The 19,065-nt window shown below is 45.8% G+C and overlaps 1 protein-coding gene across 1 annotated transcript in view; it reads right to left on the reverse strand.

The window, feature by feature from the left end:
* The window catches only part of ANKRD6 (ankyrin repeat domain 6), a 201,637-nt gene that overhangs the window by 145,595 nt on the left and 36,977 nt on the right, over positions 1-19,065 (reverse strand). The gene's annotated exons all lie outside the window — the stretch shown is intronic.

Below are 19,065 nucleotides of genomic sequence, written 5' to 3' on the forward strand. Positions count from 1 at the left end.
AAAGCAACAGATACCTTGCCCAAACAGTGTTGCCACCTTGGTCACAATTGCAGGTGAGAGATTATCTGCTTTAACCTCTACACAGAACAGGTTTCAATAAGACTTCCTATGATTCCCTACAGTATTTCTCTTTACCCTTAAGAACAGAAAAGGAACTTGGCCGTTAGCATAAGAGCAAAAGTGTACACAGGTGAAACAAAATGAGGGAACCTGTATCACAGTTTGAGTAGCCCTTATTGAAATGCTTAGAACCAGAAGTGTTTCAGATCTAGGATTTTTTCAGACTCTGGGATATTTTCACCTACATAAAGAATTATCTTGGGGCTGGGACTCAAATCCAAACAGGAAACTCATGTGTTTCAAATACACCTCAGGCACATAGCCTGGAGGTAATTTTATGCATTATTTTTAGAGTGCCCCTGTGTTGATCGCAGCTCTTCAAGTGAGGACAGGTGTGAAATTTTCTACCTGTGGTGTCACGCCAGCACTCAAAAAGTCTTGGATTTGGGAGCATTTCATATTAGGGCTACTCAACCTGTATGTGCAGAGACTGGTGTCTGAAATAAGTATTATAGGGGCTGGTGCTGCGGCGCAGCAGATTAAAGCCCTGGCCTGAAGCGCCGGCATCTTATATGGGTGCCAGTTCAAGACCTGGCTGCGCCACTTCTGATCCAGCTCTCTGCTGTGGCCTGGGATAGCAGTAGAGGATGGCCCAAGTTCTTGGGCCCCTGCACCCACATGGGAAACCCGGAAGAAGCTCCTAGCATCGGATCGGCGCAGCTCCAGCCATTGCGGCCAACTGGGGAGTAAACCATCGGATGGAAGACCTCTCTCTCTCTCTCTCTGCTTCCCCTCTCTATGTAACTCTGACTTTCAAATAAATAAATATTTTTAAAAAAAAGTATGTGTCACAGACCTCAGATATACAAGACTTACACATCACTGTATTCTAGATTGCCACACGGAGTGCCTTGAACACAGTGGGAAGTTCATCTTACTAAAATTAACATGTATCTTTCTTATCTTTCCATTTATTCAGATGCCCACACTTTCTCGAAATATTTAGCTCCTTGGCTATATAGGAAACCAGGAAATAAATACATACGCATATTCTAGAATATTTACAAAGTAAATTATTAAGATTGGCCTCAAAATAATTCAGGAGAGATGAAACAAATTGACCACGAGTTCAGATTATTATTGTGATTTAAATGAGCCTAACTTTGAAATTTGCCACAATATGGAATTCAGTGTTGGTTTGTTTTCAATAGCTCTGGAATAATGCTAACACCTACTTTATAGGTGAACCTGAAGAACACTATGCTGAATGAAAGCAGCCAGACAGAAAACCCATATGCTTATGATTATATTTGCAAGGAATGTTTAGAAAAGACGAATTCACAGAGGCAGAAAGGAAACCAGCAGTTTCCTGAAGTGGGGTGGGCATGGGACTGATGGCAAATGGGCACCAGCACACTTTCTGGAGTGTTCTCAAACTGGACTGTGACGGTGGTTGCACACTGTACAACTTTACTAAAAAATCAAAATGCACACTTCCAATGGGTAAGTTTTATGATATGTAAATTATACCTCTATAAAAATATCTTTAAAACAACTTTAAATACACAGAGATAAAGAGAGATGCATCCACTGTTACTTGCGAGTCCTACACTTAGGAAGACAAGACTTGCAGGGAAAGTATATTAAAGACAATTTAGGGAACCAGCATTGTGGTGCAGCTGGTAAGGCCACGGCCTATGAGGCCGGCATCCCGCAGGAGCACTAGTTCAAGTCCCAGCTGCTACACTTCCAATGCAGCTCCCTGCTAATGCACCTGGAAAAAGCAGAAGATGACTCAAGTGGTTAGGCCCCTGCTACCCACATAAGAGACACAGATGGAGTTCCAGGCTCCTGGCTTTGGCCTGGCCCAGCCCTGGCCATTGTGGCCATGTGGGGAGTGAACCAGTGGATGGAAGGTCTCTTTCTCTCTCTCTCTAAATCTGCTTTTCAAAACCAATACTTTTTTTTTTTTAAAGAATTTAGAAGGGCAGTTCACAAGGATCTCTGATTCTGAGAAGCAGCATCTAGTCATATATGCCGTTTCTTGTAATTGTCCTACAAATCTGAAAATTAGAAAAACAACCACTCTGCCTGTCAAAAAAAAAAAAAAAAAAAAAAGAAAGAAAAGAAAAAGAAAAAAAGAAGAACAACCAACAAAGGTGCATTTTTGGCCCAAATGAAGCTGTCAGTCCACTGCTTCTACAGATCAAGAACTCAGAAGGGGCCAGGAACTCACCAGGGCAAGGAGGAGAAAAGTCAAAGGCCGAGGCAGATTAGAAAATGAGGCATGCCAGATAAATAGCAATTTAAAGCTTCCAATTCAATTTTAAATATCCTGCATTATCAACTCATGCCAGCAACAAAGTCATTTTTTGTTGCATTTTAAGTTTTCAGCAGAATCCAATCCATTCGGTCATAATCACTGCAAATGCAGCCTACCTACTAGGGAGGGAGAAAATTAATTAGAAAGTGCATTTTCTTCTGTGAGAGGAAGCATCTCTGACAAGTTAGGATTTATACCAAAACAGGATTAAGGAAGCTAGGGACTCATCAAGGGCATAGGGTTAGACACTTGGACTGGAAGCTTTGGGTGCTGCCAGTAAGAAATATAACCCTTCTGGGATCAGCGCTGAGGCACATTGGGTTAACGCCATGGCCTGGAGCGCCAGCATCCCATATGGGTGCCAGTTTGAGTCCCAGCTGCGCCACTTCTGATCCAGCTCTCTGCTGTGGCCTGGGAAGGCAGAAGATGGCCCAAGTCCTTGGGCCCCTGCACCCACACGAGAGACCTGGAAGAAGCTCCTGGCATCGGATCGGTGCACCTCCGGCCATTGCGGCCAATTGGGGAGTGAACCATTGGATGGAAGACCTCCCTCCCTCTGCCTCTCCTCTCTGTGTAACTCTGACTTTCAAATAAATAAATCTTTAAAAAAAAAAAAAAGAAAGAAAAGAAAAATAGAACCCTTCCATTTCTCACCAGTACCCTCAGGCACTCCCACACACTGCATGCTCGTGTTCACACTTCCATGTCAGGACACACCTCTTATTTGAAGAACTCATAAGTTTTCCAGATTTGGAAACTTAATAAAAATTTGTTCACTGTCACCTGAAAAACATAGGATTTAGTTTGTACAGTTTTATAACTTGTTTGTTTTGAAAGGTGGAAAGTGAGAGATATCTTTCATTTGCAGGTTCACTCCCAAAATGGCTGCTAACCATCAGGGCTGAGCTAAGCTGAAGCCAGGAGCCCCTAGAACTCTATCCAGATCTCCCCAGTACTTGAGGCATCATCTGCTGCCCCCCCACCCCGGGGTGCATATTGGCAGGCAGCTGGACTCAGGGGCAGAGGCGAGACTGGATCCCAGGCACTCAGATATGGGAAGACAGACTTTGTAAGTTGTCCTGAAGACCTAAGGTAGCCCCAGGACTACATTCCTCCTTTACTGGGTGCCCATGGATCTGTCACAAGCACACACCCTGGACTGGGGCAAGCACCCAGCCACAGACTCCACTCCCGGCTCCGCCATCACGAGCCCTAGGACTTGGCTAAGTCAGAAATTCAGCACCTCGTTCCTTCACCTAAACAAATGGAGGTGATACCTGTCACTCACAGCTAGTCACAAAGGTCAGATGGAATAAAAGACAAGATAGGCTCTCCGACAAATACCGAGTGCTAACTATACACAAGGCTCCATCCTAAGCAGTCAACATCTGGTATCTCATTTAATTCTCAAAACACACTACTGCAGTTGGTATTAGCACTCTCCTCACTTTGCAGATGAGCATACTGACCAGAGGCACATGAAGCAACCTGCAAGTCCACAGCGGCAGGGCTGGGACCTGAAACCGAGAGCCTCACGCTAGGCCTGTACCCCCCAGTATTCAGTGGATCACCAGTGATTGCTACGGAGTAAATGCTATGGCCTCTCCTCCCACCTGAGCCCTCGGCATGATGTTATTTCGTGATGTTATTTCGATGGGGGCCTTTGGAGGGAGGAGGGCAATCAAGTCGTGAGGGTGGAACTTTCTGGATGGGATTAGTGCACTTGAGAGAGGCAAAAAGAACTTGCTCCCTCCCCTTGCTCTCCCAGTGGGAAGACACAGCAAAGAGATGGCTACCAAGAGACCAGCAAGATGGTGTCACCAGCACCCAACCAGGCTGGTACCCAAATCTCGGACATCCCAGCCTCCATATTCCATGCTTCAAAGCACCGTGTCTATGGCATTGTCTAATTGCAACCTGAAATAAGACCAAAGGCATGTACACTTCTCTAACGACTGTATCATAGAAACATGCATTGAGATATCACCAAGTGAACAAAGTAGGTTCTGAAATATCATAATCCTATTTTTGTAACATTTTTGAAAGATTAGCAACAACACATTGGTTTAAAAGTAGGTCCCAGGGGGCCAGCGTTGTGGCGTAGCAAGTAAAGCTGCCGCTTGCAGCGCCAGCATCATATATGGGTGCCGGTTCGAGTCCTGGCTGCTCTACTTCCAATTCAGCTCTCTGCTATGGCCTGGGAAAACAGTGGAAGATGACCCAAGTGTGTGGGTCCCCACACTCATGTGGGAAACTAAAAAGCTCCTGATTTCAGATCAGCTCAGCTCTGGCCATTGCAGCCATTGGGGAGAGAACCAGTGGATGGAAGACCTCTGTGTCTCTACCTCTCTGTAACTCTTTAAAATACATAAAAATAAATCTTAAAAAATTAGGTCCCAAGTAACCTACACTGTAGTTAAGAGTTGCATATATGCCAACACATCACAGAGAATGTCTGGTGAGGATGAGTAGCAGCTCTCTGGTGCTGCTTCTGGAAAGAATCCAAAGAGAAGCTTTCCTGCATGACTTTCATTTCATAGCACCTCACCGTCAAATAAGTCATTTTTTTAAAGATTATTTATTTATTTATTTATTTGACAGGTAGAGTTGCAGACAGTGAGAGTGAGAGTGAGAGTGAGAGAGAGACAAAGAAAAAGGTCTTCCTTCTGTTGGTTCACCCCCCCCCCCCCAAATGGGCGCTACGGCCAGAGCTGCGCCGATCCGAAGCCAGGAGCCAGGTGCCTCATCCTGGTCTCCCATGCAGGTGCAGGGCCCAAGCACTTGGGCCATCCTCCACTGACCTCCTGGGTCACAGCAGAGAGCTGGACTGGAAGAGGAGCAACCGGGACTAGAACCCAGCGCCCATATGGGATGCTGGCGCCACAGGTGGAGGATTAGCCAAGTAAGCCATGGCGCCGAGCCCCAAATAAGAAGTCATTTAATCACAACAACCTGTGGAAGAATTCAGATACCTCGGGCTCAAATCCCTTCCTGCCCGACAGGGGTGTCTAGAAGCTTCCCTGCAGTCTGGCCTGGGACTGCAGGCAGGCGAATTTGCAGGGTGGCCCCTAATCCTCCTAGGTGACCCCTTCCCGATAGATGTGATGGCGCCCAGCAGCGGGGGGTGTGATGAGGCAGCTGTCCTTTGTCTACAGTAGAGAAGTCCAGGCCCTGGATGCCAGGAGGAAAATCCAAAGCCAACCAAGATTCCTGGGTCTGGCTCTGCTCCGTGCTTAGAGCAGGGACTTCCCGCAGCTGGGAAGCATGGAATGGAGATGCCACTGCCAGTGTCACCTGACCCAGTGTTACACGTGTACCTGTGCTCTGAACAAGACAGTCTGATAGTAAATGCAACACACAGACACCAAGGGCGCTAGCTTCACTTCATTTTTGGATGCTTGCCATGCTCTGATGAACAGGAGAGAAACAGAGACGTAGTGATCATCGGGCCAGTTCCTTGGCGAGGGAGCCACTGCTGACTGGGGTGGGCCAGCTGTTCACAGGGCGAGGCAGGGCAGTACTTCAGGGTGCTTCAGGACGCCCAGCATCCAGGTCCAGGCATTCGTGCGTCTGCACAGGGCGAGGCAGGGCAGTACTTCAGGGTGCTGCAGGACGCCCAGCATCCAGGTCCAGGCATTTGCGCGTCTGCAGACTGCGACAGCCTGAAATGCTCTCCAGCAGCATGTCCAAGTGCTCGGGGTTGAGAGCCCTGGTCTACTCCATCGCTGAGGCCGCCTGGGTACCGAGAGACCCAGTGTATTCTTCCCACTGTACCAACCCCAGGGGTGCTCATTAGAGCAAGAGACACTTAAAAATCAAGAACAGACTTCAGACTTAATGATAGGCTTCATGGCTGCTAGCTGGAAGACTACTTAATTTTTTTTTCTAATCTCATTACGAGTATTCTGGGAATTCTATTATGATTACTTTAAAAGAGCAAAACAGTGTCTGAATATTAAAGTTGACATTCATTGCATACTGAACTCATACTGTGAATGACAGCCTTCTGCACCACAGAGAAAGGAGAGAAAAATTGAGAGAGGTGTAGATCAGAAAATGCACCTTTTATTAACAAAAGATCTCTGTAAGCACCCAAGGAAGCGAGTTTCCTGTAGGATAGCTTTTTTCAAATAAACTCTTTCACTTCAAGACCTAAAAATCAAGATTCTCCTCTACCTCAACCCAGTACCCATCATTCTGAATATGAAACCTAAATGATCTTATACGAGTTCAGAAAGGACCCAGCATGACAGAAACGTACACAGCTCACCACATGCCGGGAGCACCACGTACTTCACAAGCCACACGCTGAAGCCACGGCACTGGCGCTGCCTTTACTCCTCCACTGGAGTTTTAGAGGGAGGGAAAACAAAAAAAAACCCTTTGTGTACCCACCACTCTTTAGCAGTGCTTTGGTGCTGTGATTTTTCTAATGGTGTGCATTTCCTTTCTTCTCTCACCTGCAAGGCACACAGCAATGCGGCCTTTCATGTGCTTGTTATACCAATGTGCACAATTTATAAGCTCTAAGCACTAGAGACAAGGAGGGAACCTGGAGGGGGGGAGAAAAAGGGAGAGAAAGAGACCTCAAGCAGGACTCCAGAAACAATGCCAAAAACAAGGTTATGCTACAGAAATTTCAATACATACTTCGAACCTATTAATGTCCAATCTTCTTGAATATGCATACATGTGTGCAAATGTGACTGTTCTTCTCCTTACAGCAAATCAAATTAGTAATCATCTAGTAGTGTTCATTTTCGTTTCAAAAACCTTGAAAGGACCCAGGTCAGCACGCAGCGAAGTGTGTATTCCAGAGAGACCACTCCCACGGCTGCAGCTGGGGGAACTTGCCACCTACAGTCACAGTCCAAAACGGAACAGTTCTATGACAGCACAGATACTCACGGGACTCACTCACCTCTGCACCAGCTCCTCCTGGCTACACAAAGGCAAACCCACAGCCTCTGAGAGCAGGGCTTTGTGTGCGTCTCAGGCTGGCGGGAGTGTCTGCCGGGGACCAGCCTTGGTGCCCCCCTGACATTTACATGTCAATGACCAAACTGACACTCCTCCCAGCAGCCCCCTGCCCGTCAGCTGGGCCCCCGCAGCCAGGCCTGGGTTTTGTTCTCCCTATTCTAAGGAGCCAGCACGCCCTTGGCAAACTCCTTAAGAGGGCTTTGCACCGTCTTCGGAGCCCGGAGCCTAGATAAATACATCAGTAATCGGCAGGCAGGCTTTGCAAATTATTCAGGGACACAAGATCCCCCAGAACAGAATCAGAATTCTTCTGGACCCCAAAAAATTGGGTGCAAACAGATTTCAGAGAAATAAGTGTTCCCGCTTGCCTTTAGGCTCAAAACATAACTGCTCAGGAGTTCATTAGCTTACTAGTCACCGTAAGACAATGGTGTGTGATGTGAGTGTCAAAAACAAACAACTGATCAGTTTTAGGGGTCACCGTCTCCTTCTCTGAAATACAGTATTATGAACAAAGGGTTGGGAGGGGGAGACAAGCAGTGGGTAACCAGGAGGAGGACAACCCCAGGAGTCCAGGCCTATCTGGAAGGAGGGTCGGGGGTAGGGGAGACAGAGGTGGCCATCTGTGCGTGAATGCAGAGAGCCGATTTACATGGGGGCTCCACAGAGCAGAACAAAGGATGGATGACTGGAGGGAGACACATCCCTACAAGCGAGGGAGGAGTCCAGCTCCTCCCCTGTACATCAGTGGGAAAGGGGGCTTCCCTGTAGGGGTCTGGGGGAGGGAGGGCCTGCATGGGGGCTGCTGGCAGAAGCCAGCTGGGCTGCAGCGATTTTCCTTAGCAGCTGGTAGGAGACCCCCCCTTAAGAATGGAGTCTTGGGACTTCCAGGACTGGAAACGAAATGACCATGGAATATAAATAGCGAGTTAAAAAGCAACCTAATCTGTGTAATGTAGAAAGAATTGACAATGACAAGAGGCCACTCTTACAATGCTAACAAACAGTCCAAGCATTAGCCATTTCGGAAATTACAAAATGTAGATCCGTGACCCACTTAATATGGTTTTAAAATAAGGTTGGCTCACTGGATACTGTTCCCTTAAATTCATTTTCCTTTCTTCCTCCATTTCTCAAAAAGTTTGATATGATTTGAGTCGCTAAGAGCACTTACGAAGTACTCTTATGGTCAATTGAATTTTATGAATATTTCCTAGGGCAGAATCTCACTGCTGTTCCAGGGCTCAAAAGCAGAGGAGGGGAGGGAGTTCCCAGGGAGTGGTGTGTGTGTGTGTACAAGCACGTGGTGCACATGCAGGGCCTAAGCAGACATGTGGGTTTTCACCTCATGAGGGTAAATTAGGGCAGTTCCAGGAAGCTTCCAGGAAGCTCTCTGCCTATGTCATGAAAAAAAAAAAATCAAGATAACTGCCTTTAAAAAAAAAATATTAGAAAGGCAGAATCACAGAGAAAATGAAGGAGACAAAGAGAGGGAGAGAGAGAGAAATACTGATTTTCTATCTACTGTTTCACTTTCCAAATGGCCACAATACCCATAACTGGACCAGGCTGAAACCAGGAGCTTGGAACTCTCCGGGATTCACATGTGGATGGCAGGGGCCCAAGCACTTGGGCCATCCTCTGCTGCTTCCCAGGTGCATTAGCAGGGAGCTGGATTAGAAGTGGAGCAGCCAGGACTGGAAGCAGCACTCATACGGAACACTGGCATGGAAGGCAGCGGCTTGCCCACTGCACCACAATGCTGATCCCAAGAGAACTGCTTTGACCCACACTCTCCTCTGGCACTGTTCTGGGTACAGACAGACTTTGACATGACTCCATCAAGCCCTCCCAGCCTTCAGAAGGAGCCAACTCTTCCTACATCCCGATTTCCAGCCTCCTGAACTACCAAATTTCTGTTGCTTAAGCCCAACCAGTTTGTGGTACTCAGTTACAGAAGCCCTAACAAACAGTCATACTGAACATATAATCACATAATGTAGATGTTTGTGCCTGGCACTGTGCCAGGTATTGGGAAGACCAAGCCAAGAAGTTCACTATCTTTAAGATGTCTACCTCAGCACAAACATAGAGCCTGGGGTTGTGCTGTGCTGAGTGACACACAGGTCACCATGGGAGCCCAGAGCTGGGGGCATGTCAGGAAGACTTCAAGAGAAGTACCACTTAAGTTCTGAAGAATTAATAGAAACTCGTTTTGCTATTTTTCTGTTGTCGAACACTGGGATGTTGTCCATTATTCATTTTTGCAAATAAACACTTTCCTATGTCTTTGCATTATTCCTTTAGGAGAGTCTCAGTGATGCATTACCGAGACTAGATATGAATCCAGAAACATTACTGAAGGCAGGCTAACACAGTAGTCCCATTTATCCTTGGGAGATACATTCCAAGATCTGTAGCAATGGATAGTGCTGAAGGCGTCATATATTCATACATAGCCATACTCTCCTCGATTACTGTCTAATGAAATGGAGCCATCCCAAAAGATCAGCCTTCCGAGTGAATTCTTTTCTATACTCTGAGCTCCTTTCAGAATGACTCCCAAACTCTCCACCAGACTCCATCCCACCCATTTGGCAGCATCTCTACTATGGAGACCAACAAAGAGAACCATGCCCCATGTGACACGCTGAACAACGTGCAGGAAGGAGCCATGTAAAGAATGATAAGGGTGTCCTATCTCGGTGAGACACGGGGTCACTAGTAACAACTGTATTATTGGGGCCAGCGCTGTGGCACAGTGGGTTAACACCCTGGCCTGAAGCGCCAGCATCCCATAGGGGCGCCGGTTCTAGTCCCAGCTGCTCCTCTTCCAAGCCAGCTCTCTGCTGTGGCCTGGGAAAGCAGTAAAAGATGGCCCAAGTCCTTGTGCCATTGTACCCATGTGGGAGACTCAGAGGAAGCTCCTGGCTCCTGGCTTTGGATCGGCACAGCTCCAGCCATTGCGGCCAATTGGGGAGTGAACCATCGGATGGAAGACCTCCCTCTCTGCCTCTGCTCTCTGTGTAACTCTGACTTTCAAATAATTTTTAAAAAAGAACTGTATTATTTCCTCATTTTTTTCTTTTTAAGAATTATTTGAGGGCTGGCGCCGTGGCTCAATAGGCTAATCCTCCGCCTGTGGTGCCGGCACACCAGGTTCTAGTCCCGGTCGGGGCGCCAGATTCTGTCCCGGTTGCCCCTCTTCCAGTCCAGCTCTCTGCTATGGCCTGGGAGAGCAGTGGAGGATGGCCCAAGTCCTTGGGTCCTGCACGCACATGGGAGACCAAGAGAAGCACCTGGCTCCTGACTTCGGATCAGCGCGGTGTGCCAGTCGCAGCGGCCATTGGAGGGTGAAACAACGGCAAAAGGAAGACCTTTCTCTGTCTCTCTCTCTCACTGACCACTCTGCCTGTCAAAAAAAAAAAAAAAAAAAAAAAAAAAGAAGAAGAAGAAGAAGAAGAATTATTTGAGAGAATTACAGAGAGAGAAGGGGAGAGACACAGGGAGAGAGATATTCCATCTGCTGGTTCACTCCCCAAATGGCCACAATTGCCTTAGACAATTAGCTTCTTCCAGGTCTCCTAAGTGAGTGCAGGGACCCAAGCACTTAAGTCATCTTCCACTACTCTCCCAGGTGCATTAGCAGGGAGCTGGATTGGAAGTGGAGCAGCCGGGACTTGAACCAGTCCCATACGGGATAGAGGCACTGCAGATAGAGGCTTAGCCCACTATGCCACAGCACCGGCCCCTACATCCTCATCTTAAAAGTGTGTATGAATGCATTTTACTGACTCAACAAAACAATGATACCAAGGGCTGCACTTTAGCCAGTTTTCTATAGTCTCTACCCAACAGTGTCTTGCATAATTAATTGATACCTAATCATATTCAATGTAGTTTTTTTAAAAAGATGCCCTGTGGCCAGCATTGTGGTGAAGCGTGTAAAGCCACTGCCAATCAAACAGGCATCCCTTATGGGTGCCAGTTCTTGTCACAGCTGCTGTACTTCCGATCCAGCTCCCTTCCAGTGTGCCTGGGAAAAGCAGCAGAAGAAAGCCCAAGCGCTTGGGCCCCAGCCCCTACATTGGAGACCTGGATGAAGCTCCCTGGCTTTGGCCTGTCTCAGCCCTGGCCATCGTGGCCACTCGGGGAGTGAACCAGCGGATGGAAGATATCGCTCGCTCGCTCCCCTCCCCTGAGCTCTGACTTTCAAGTAAGTAAATAAATATTCTAAAAATAAATAAAATAAAAATATGCCCTATTCACTACTTTGAAAACTTTATATTTGAAATTGGGGGTGGGGGTACAAAGTCACACATACTTTAAATGGTATGGTAGTGCACAAAGTGGAAAGTGTCAATCTTCCAAAATCTTCAAAGGTAACAAATCATGGTCTGTCCTTCTGGCCGTATTTCTTTTTTTTTGTTTTGTTTTGTTTTGTTTAAAGTTAATCATGAAAAAAATAGAAAACATTTTAATAATTCTAAATTTGTATACACAGGAGCTAAAAGACACAAGACTGGGAAATTATCACTGAGAGAAAAAAAAATCACAAAAGGAAAGAACCTCCAAATATGATTATGTTCTTATCTCTGCCTCTACAGTGATAAACATGAAAATTTGGTTGGTAGAGGGTTTAGAAACAGCAGCAATATGGTTTTTACCAAGTTGTGCATTGAAATACTTAGCTCCAACAGGTCAAAGCCCTCAATTCACACATTTTACAAGTATCTTCCCTCTTTAACAGATTCTCATCGTGCCATTTACATTCTAAGGGTGTTTCTTTCAAAGGAAGACTAGTGATTCCGCAACAAACATAAGTAGGAAACATATGGCTCATGGCCATATTTCTCAATTTTTTTTTCCCTAGAACTTCTTAAATACAATAATGTTCAACCTTACCAACAACAAATGAAATATAAAATGTATAAAAAATATTGTTTTCTCTATCAAGTTCTCAAAAATAAAACAAAGAATAACTACTATATCCATGTTGGTGGCCACATAGGGAAATAGGCAATCCCTTATAGAATTTAGACTTCCAACATTGTAATTTACTTGGGGAGCAATTTGTCAGTACTTATCAAAATTCAGTAAACATATGTCCTAACAGAGGATACAGAAGATTTTTGTGTGTATTCCTGGATTTTGTGTGTGTGTTTCCCAAATGTTTCTATATTAAAGTAATACAAGTCATTAATCAGAACAAACTAATACATTTTACCATTTAGGAACATGCAGTTTCAGCATCTGGTTGCACACTAAACATCCAATATTAAGGACTGAATTAACAAATTAAGCTATTATAACAAAACACAGCATCATGCAACTGTTAAGTGACCATTAGGAAAGATACAGAGAAACAAGAAACAGCTTATGAGACAGTTTTGTGAGCAATGAAAGAATGAAAATACATACTAATTGCAACCGGTAAATGTATTCATACATAGTCAGCAATTTTCCAAGTTGACTTATCAAGAGTAACAATGTATATACATGTACCAAAACATCACACTGTACCCTATAAGTACACATATAATTATGTGTCAAAAATAAACAGCATTTAAAACTCATAAAAGTAGAATTAAGCATTTTTAAAGATTTAATTTAATTTATTTTTATTTCTTTGAAAAGCAGAGCCAGAGAGACAGAGAAGGCGAGAAGGAGGGGGCAGGGGAAAGATCTTCCATCCACTGGTTCACTCCACAAATACCCACAACAGTAGTGGCTGTGCTGGGCTGAAGCCAGGAGCCAGGAGTTCCACCCAGGTCTCCTACATGGGTGGTAGGGACTCAGGTACCAGACCTGTCTCCTGCTGTCCCCCAGGCACATTAGCAGGGAGCTCAAACAAAAACACAGACAGGACTCCATCCAGGCACTCCAGTGTGATGCAGGCATCCCAAGTGGTGGTTTAACTCAATGCATCACAACACCTGTCCTTAATAAAAGGTAATTATGAAAATATTTTCTGAAGACACCTGTAAATTGTTTTATAATGTCTATAACAGCTAATAATTGTTCCAAGAATTGACTTTTTGACAGGCAGAGTAGACAGTGAGAGAGAGAGAAAGGTCTTCCTTTTTGCCATTGGTTCACCCTCCAATGGCTGCCGTGGCCAGCGCACTGCGGCCGGCGCACCGCGCTGATCCGAAGCCAGGAGCCAGGTGCTTATCCTGGTCTCCCTTACCGGTGCAGGGCCCAAGAACTTGGGCCATCCTCCACTGCACTCCCTGGCCACAGCAGAGAGCTGGACCAGAAGAGGAGCGACTGGGACAGAATCCGGTGCCTGACTGGGACTAGAACCCGGTGTGCCGGCGCCACAGGCGGAGGATTAGCCTAGTGAGCCGCAGCACCGGCCAGAATTGACTTTCTAGAAAACGGCTGACAAGGGGCAGGTGATTGGCATGGCACTTAAGATGCCACTTGTGATGCCTGCATCCCACATAGGAGTACCTGGGTTCAAATCCAGGCTCTGCTTCTGATTCTACTTCCTGCTAATGCACACTCTCGGAGACAGGTGACATCCAACCACCTGGGACCCCACCACCCACCTAGGAAGAGGTCCAGCCCGAGTTATGGAGTCCTGCTTTGACTCGCTCCAGCTTGTGCTGTTGCAGACATTTGGGGAGAGAACCAGCAGATGGAAGATCTGTTTTTCAGGAAGGAAGAGAGGGAGGGAAGAAAGAAGGAGAAAAAAGGAAATGGTTGGCAGAACTTCAGGCTTGTCTGGATCCCCATGTACAGTCCCGCGGTATTTCATTACAATTCAGTGATGGATTTCACTTACTGTTGGCGGCCGTACCACCTTTCTGGAGGACAATTCAGCAGTATTTATTAAGCTGATAAATGTCTGTCTGTCTTTGAGCATTTCTACATCTGGGAATGTATCCTAGAAAAATCACTCCATGCATGTACAAACATAAAAGTAACAAGAATAATCAACTGGTCTACCTACCATGTTCATACAAATGTAAAGGTAACTAGAACTCTGATCTACCCAGGACTGGGCTGGTCACTCTAGCAGGGGACTGTGGGAGGGGCAGTTCCATTTTGAAAAGCTGTGGAAAGAGAGCTAGAACAACCACCAAATTTGAAACACACACAGCTATGATCTGTTGCCCAGTTTCCTCTTTCCTTTGATGTCTTCATTTTTGGCAAGGGACCAGAAACAAGGGTGTTGATACAACTCTGCTTGTTTCAGTCACATGCATGCCAGTGCAGATGTTAACACACAAATATAATTGAAATGAGCAAGAGTTAGATTGTGAATCTGGAAGCTAAAAAGGAAACAAACAGAAATTAGACGATAACAACCCTTAATGTCAAAATACTCATGGAATGAGAGCCATATGAGTGAGACTTGGCTATTTTTTCTTAAATGGGAAATGCTCAGATCTTCTGTTTGGGCTCGTAAGGTTTTTTTTTTCTAAAGAGATTGTGTTTCCATGCATCAGTTCATGTTTTACATAGTCTTCAGACTGGTGCTTTCTGACCATTTATAAAGGGACAAGTTTCTCACTATATGTTCACTTTCTTCATAGTTGAGTCAAAGCACAAAGATTCTGTGGAGGTCATGAATTCAGGGTTAGCTAAACCTCCTCACTGCAGGCTGCAAAGAAGCCAGAGGTAAAACATGAGCAATTCCACACCAAAGGGAAATTAACATCAGGTGCATTTCTAGACTGTCAAAGTACTACTGGAAAGGCAATTTTTCAGATTAACAGGATTCTAGAAGTTATCGTTGCATGAAAATTCTGTCAATATCTATTATGGGGCAGCGTACATTCTGAATACTTCCCCCATCCCCAGCTCAAGCTAATGACAGCTCCAGAGATGTGGGGACAAAAAACACAGAAGTTGAGTTATGCAGCATCACAGAGGACCACGTGGAGAAGCTCCACACGTAATTACCCACTGCCTCTTGCTTCTCCATCTATAGCATGGTATTTAAGTCTCAAGTCTCGCTATTTGCTAGACTGACAGTGACTGGTAACAATGTTTAGAAAGACTACCTCAGAGGCCAGCACTGTGGTACAGTAGGCTAAGCCTCTGCCTATGGCACCAGCATCCCATATGGGGGCCGGTTTGTGACCTGGCTGCTCCTCTTCTGATCCAGCTCTGTTTATGGCTTGGGAAGGCAGTAGAAGATGGCCCAAGTACTTGGGCCCTTGCACTCGTGTGGGAGACCCAGAAGAAGCTCCTGGCAACTGACTTTGGACAGGCCCACCTTTGGCCATTGTGGCCACTTGGGAGTGAATCAGCAGATGGAAGACCTTTCTTTATCTCTCCCTCTATCTGTAACTCTACCTCTCAAATAGATAAATAAAACATAGATAAATGAAATAAACAATCTCATTAGTATCATACAACATTACAAAGTAATGCTATTATGCTTGATTAATAAATGCTTTACATTTGATATACAGATTGTCTAGTAAAGTTTAAAATTAGACAACCCTTAAAGATATTTTGAAAGGAAAGGAAAAGTGACACTTTTACAGTAAAATTATTTTTAAAATATAGCAAACATTTACTTTTTAATAAACTATCTAGACCTATTGCAATGATTACATACATAAAGGTAAAAAAGCACAAGCAAGAGGCCGGCGCCATGGCTCACTTGGTTAATCCTCCGCCTGCGGTGCCGCCATCCCATATGGGCACTGGGTTCTAGTCCCAGCCGCTCCTCTTCCAATCCAGCTCTCTGCTGTGGCTCAGGAAGGCAGTGGAGGGTGGCCCAAGTTTTTGGGCCCTGTACCTGCATGGGAGACCAGGAAGGAGCCCCTGGCTTCCGCCTGGTCCAGATCTGGTCATGGCATCCATTTGAGGAATGAACCAGCAGATGTGAGATCTGTAGCTCTGTTTCTCCCTCTCTCTCTCCATAACTCTGCCTTTCAAATAAAATAAGTCTTAAGTAAAAACAAAAAACCCTAGGGGCAGGCATTTGGTGCAGTGGCTAAGCCACTACATGAGACAACCACATGCCATACTGGAGTCCCTGGGTTTGAGTGTGAACTCAACTCCCAATTCCAATGTCCTGCTAATATGCACCGCGTGGGACGGAAGCTAACAGCCAAAGCACTAGTTTGGAGCTCCAGCTTGAGTTCGACTCCTGAATTTGACCTGGCCCAGCTGCAGCTGTTGCAGCCATTTGTGGGGAATCTCTTTGTCTCTCTGCCTTTCAAATAGAAAAGTATTTTTTAAAAATAAGATAAAGAGGGGCCGGTGCTATGGCGCAGCAGATTAAAGCCCCAGCCTGCAACGCCAGCATCCCATATGGGTCCTGGCATTCGAGTCCCGGCTGCTCCACTTCCAATCCAGCTCTCTGCTATGGCATGGGAAAGCAGAAGATGGCCCAAGTCCTTGGGCCCTTGCACCTGTGTGGGAGACCCAGCAGCAGCTCCTAGCTTGGGATCAGTTCAGCTCTGGCTGTTGTGGTCATCTGGGGAGTGAACCAGCAGATGGAAAACCTTTCTCTGGCTCTAGCTCTCTCTGTAACGCTGTCTTTCAAACAAATAAATCTTTCAAAAAACAAACAAAAAGGTAAAGAAACCCCATTCAACACAAGGAGTATAAACAATCCACCATGAAAACACAGCAAAGCCTATGACTATGGGGACAGATGGGTGATTAGTGAGCAGGCAGGGAACTTCCTTTGAGGCTATTCCTAGTCAGGTACGAGGCCAGGTACCCGGGGACACTGGCAGAGCCTTCTCCCAGTGGACCGAGTTCCAGCTCGCGGAGCCGAGGTGAGCTCAGCAATAGCAGATGTGGGCTGGCAGCATCTAATGACTTGCTCTGCCTTTCCCAGGGAGCAGAGTAGGCAAGCAGTGTGAAAGGGCAGGGCTCGCCTGGGCTTGCACAGAAGCCACACACTGCCAAGACCCAGGGAGCCCAGGTGACATGCTGAGATAGTGGTGTATTCCAAAAAGAGCCACGTGGAGGCAGGAGGCTCCGGCAGCCTTCACTCTCAGGTGTTCTGGATGGGCAGTGCGTGAACACCCCAGGCACCGGCTATCCTGAGAATAGATCACGGTAGGGACCTGTTTGAGGCAGGTGCACAGCAAAGCAGAACTACTGCCCAAGGCCAGAAAAGAGCTCAGAAGCTCAACCGCTTCCAGTAACCACCAGCTCCTGCTCCCCAATTGTGTCCCCTTTGCCTCTGTGCACCCACAGAAGATTCATGAACCCTGGTTCCTCTGTGGCTACCACGGGTCTGTGTCCTTTTAACTGCAGATCCAGACGCCGCCACAAATCCTGCTTCAGCTTTTCCCCATGGGACCCCACCAGCTCCTGGCTTTCTGGACTGGTCTTCTAAAAAAAAAAAAAACCACTAACGATAAAAGAAACAATCAGCTCTATCCTGTCTGTCCTGTTACAAACTGCACCACCAGTCACCAGACTAGAGGAAGAGCAGCTTCTTCCCACCCTGCAGCTGGGAGACGAGGAAGGGAGGTGCAATCGCAGCACGGCCACTGGGCAGCACCGATGCACGCATGCGTCTGGACCACGCTCACCAGTGGCTGCCAAGGGAGCTGCCAGATGGTACAGGCTACGGATGGGGAACATCTCACTGCGCAGGAAGGAGGCAAAGAAACCCAGGCTGAGCACGGCCAAGTTCCTGGACCAACTGCCAATTCACACGCAGTGCTGGGGACAGAACCACCTGTTAAATGATATCACGTGGACAGAACCAGCGAAGTCGTGAGGGTTTTATCCAGAATTCTGGCTTCATCCAGAATTGCTTACAAGAGGTGGGGGGACAAGAAGCAGCAAGGGAAAGACAGTGCCCAGGCAGGCATCTATTAAACTAGACTTCAAATTATCTTGATCAATCCATGTGTGTGCATTATTAGGATCCTTATTCAAATCAATCATTTTTTTAAAATCTTATATTTTAGACAACTGGAAACTTGAACAGTAACTGAATACTTACTGCTGTTATGGAATTGCTATTTTTAGGAGTGAAAATGATGGTGAGGTATTTTTAACAAGTCCCTATCTTCTAGAACGTACTGAAATTTTCTTGCATTTCAATAACTTTATTGAACAGGGTATCACTTAGTACCAAAGATAATGATATTTGATTAGGCTACCTCTGCCAATTCAAAGTTAACACTGATGTATCCAAATAACTGAAATATATGAACCTTTTGGGAAAACTGAAGTTATCCATAAAACACGGCTTACAAAATTTAAGGATAATATATGCTATGATTCTTTGGTTTTTGTTTTGCATTGTGTATTTATCCAGAGCACGATGTCCAAATTGATTACAGACATTGAGTGGCCTCAGGCTGTGCACTGCTCCTCACCCGTGACACCTGCGTTGTAGGCCTCCAATTCACTGACCTACTGAAGAATGGTTACTCAACACGGCCTCGGTGACGAGCTATTTGTGAAGAAAAGTTGACTATTCGTAAGGACAGGGCATTAGTGAAAGCATGTTCTTTTCCTTTTAACTAAAATTCTAATCTAAATTAGAAGGCAGATTTATAAAAACCAGCAAAGACTTCTGGAGCATTTAGTCCAAACTTACTTTAGTGGAGTAAAGTAAGTTCTCAGAGTGATAATTTGAGCAACTAATAAAATAGAAACCAGTTTTCTTGGTAGGACTAGACAGGAGCAGGGGATTCTGTATAGAAGATTTTATCACATATATAAGCATCACCTGTTTTCTGGAAAAAATATTAAACATT

The sequence above is a fragment of the Oryctolagus cuniculus genome, chromosome 5, assembly GCF_964237555.1.
Source record: "Oryctolagus cuniculus chromosome 5, mOryCun1.1, whole genome shotgun sequence".
Lineage (NCBI taxonomy): Eukaryota > Metazoa > Chordata > Mammalia > Lagomorpha > Leporidae > Oryctolagus > Oryctolagus cuniculus.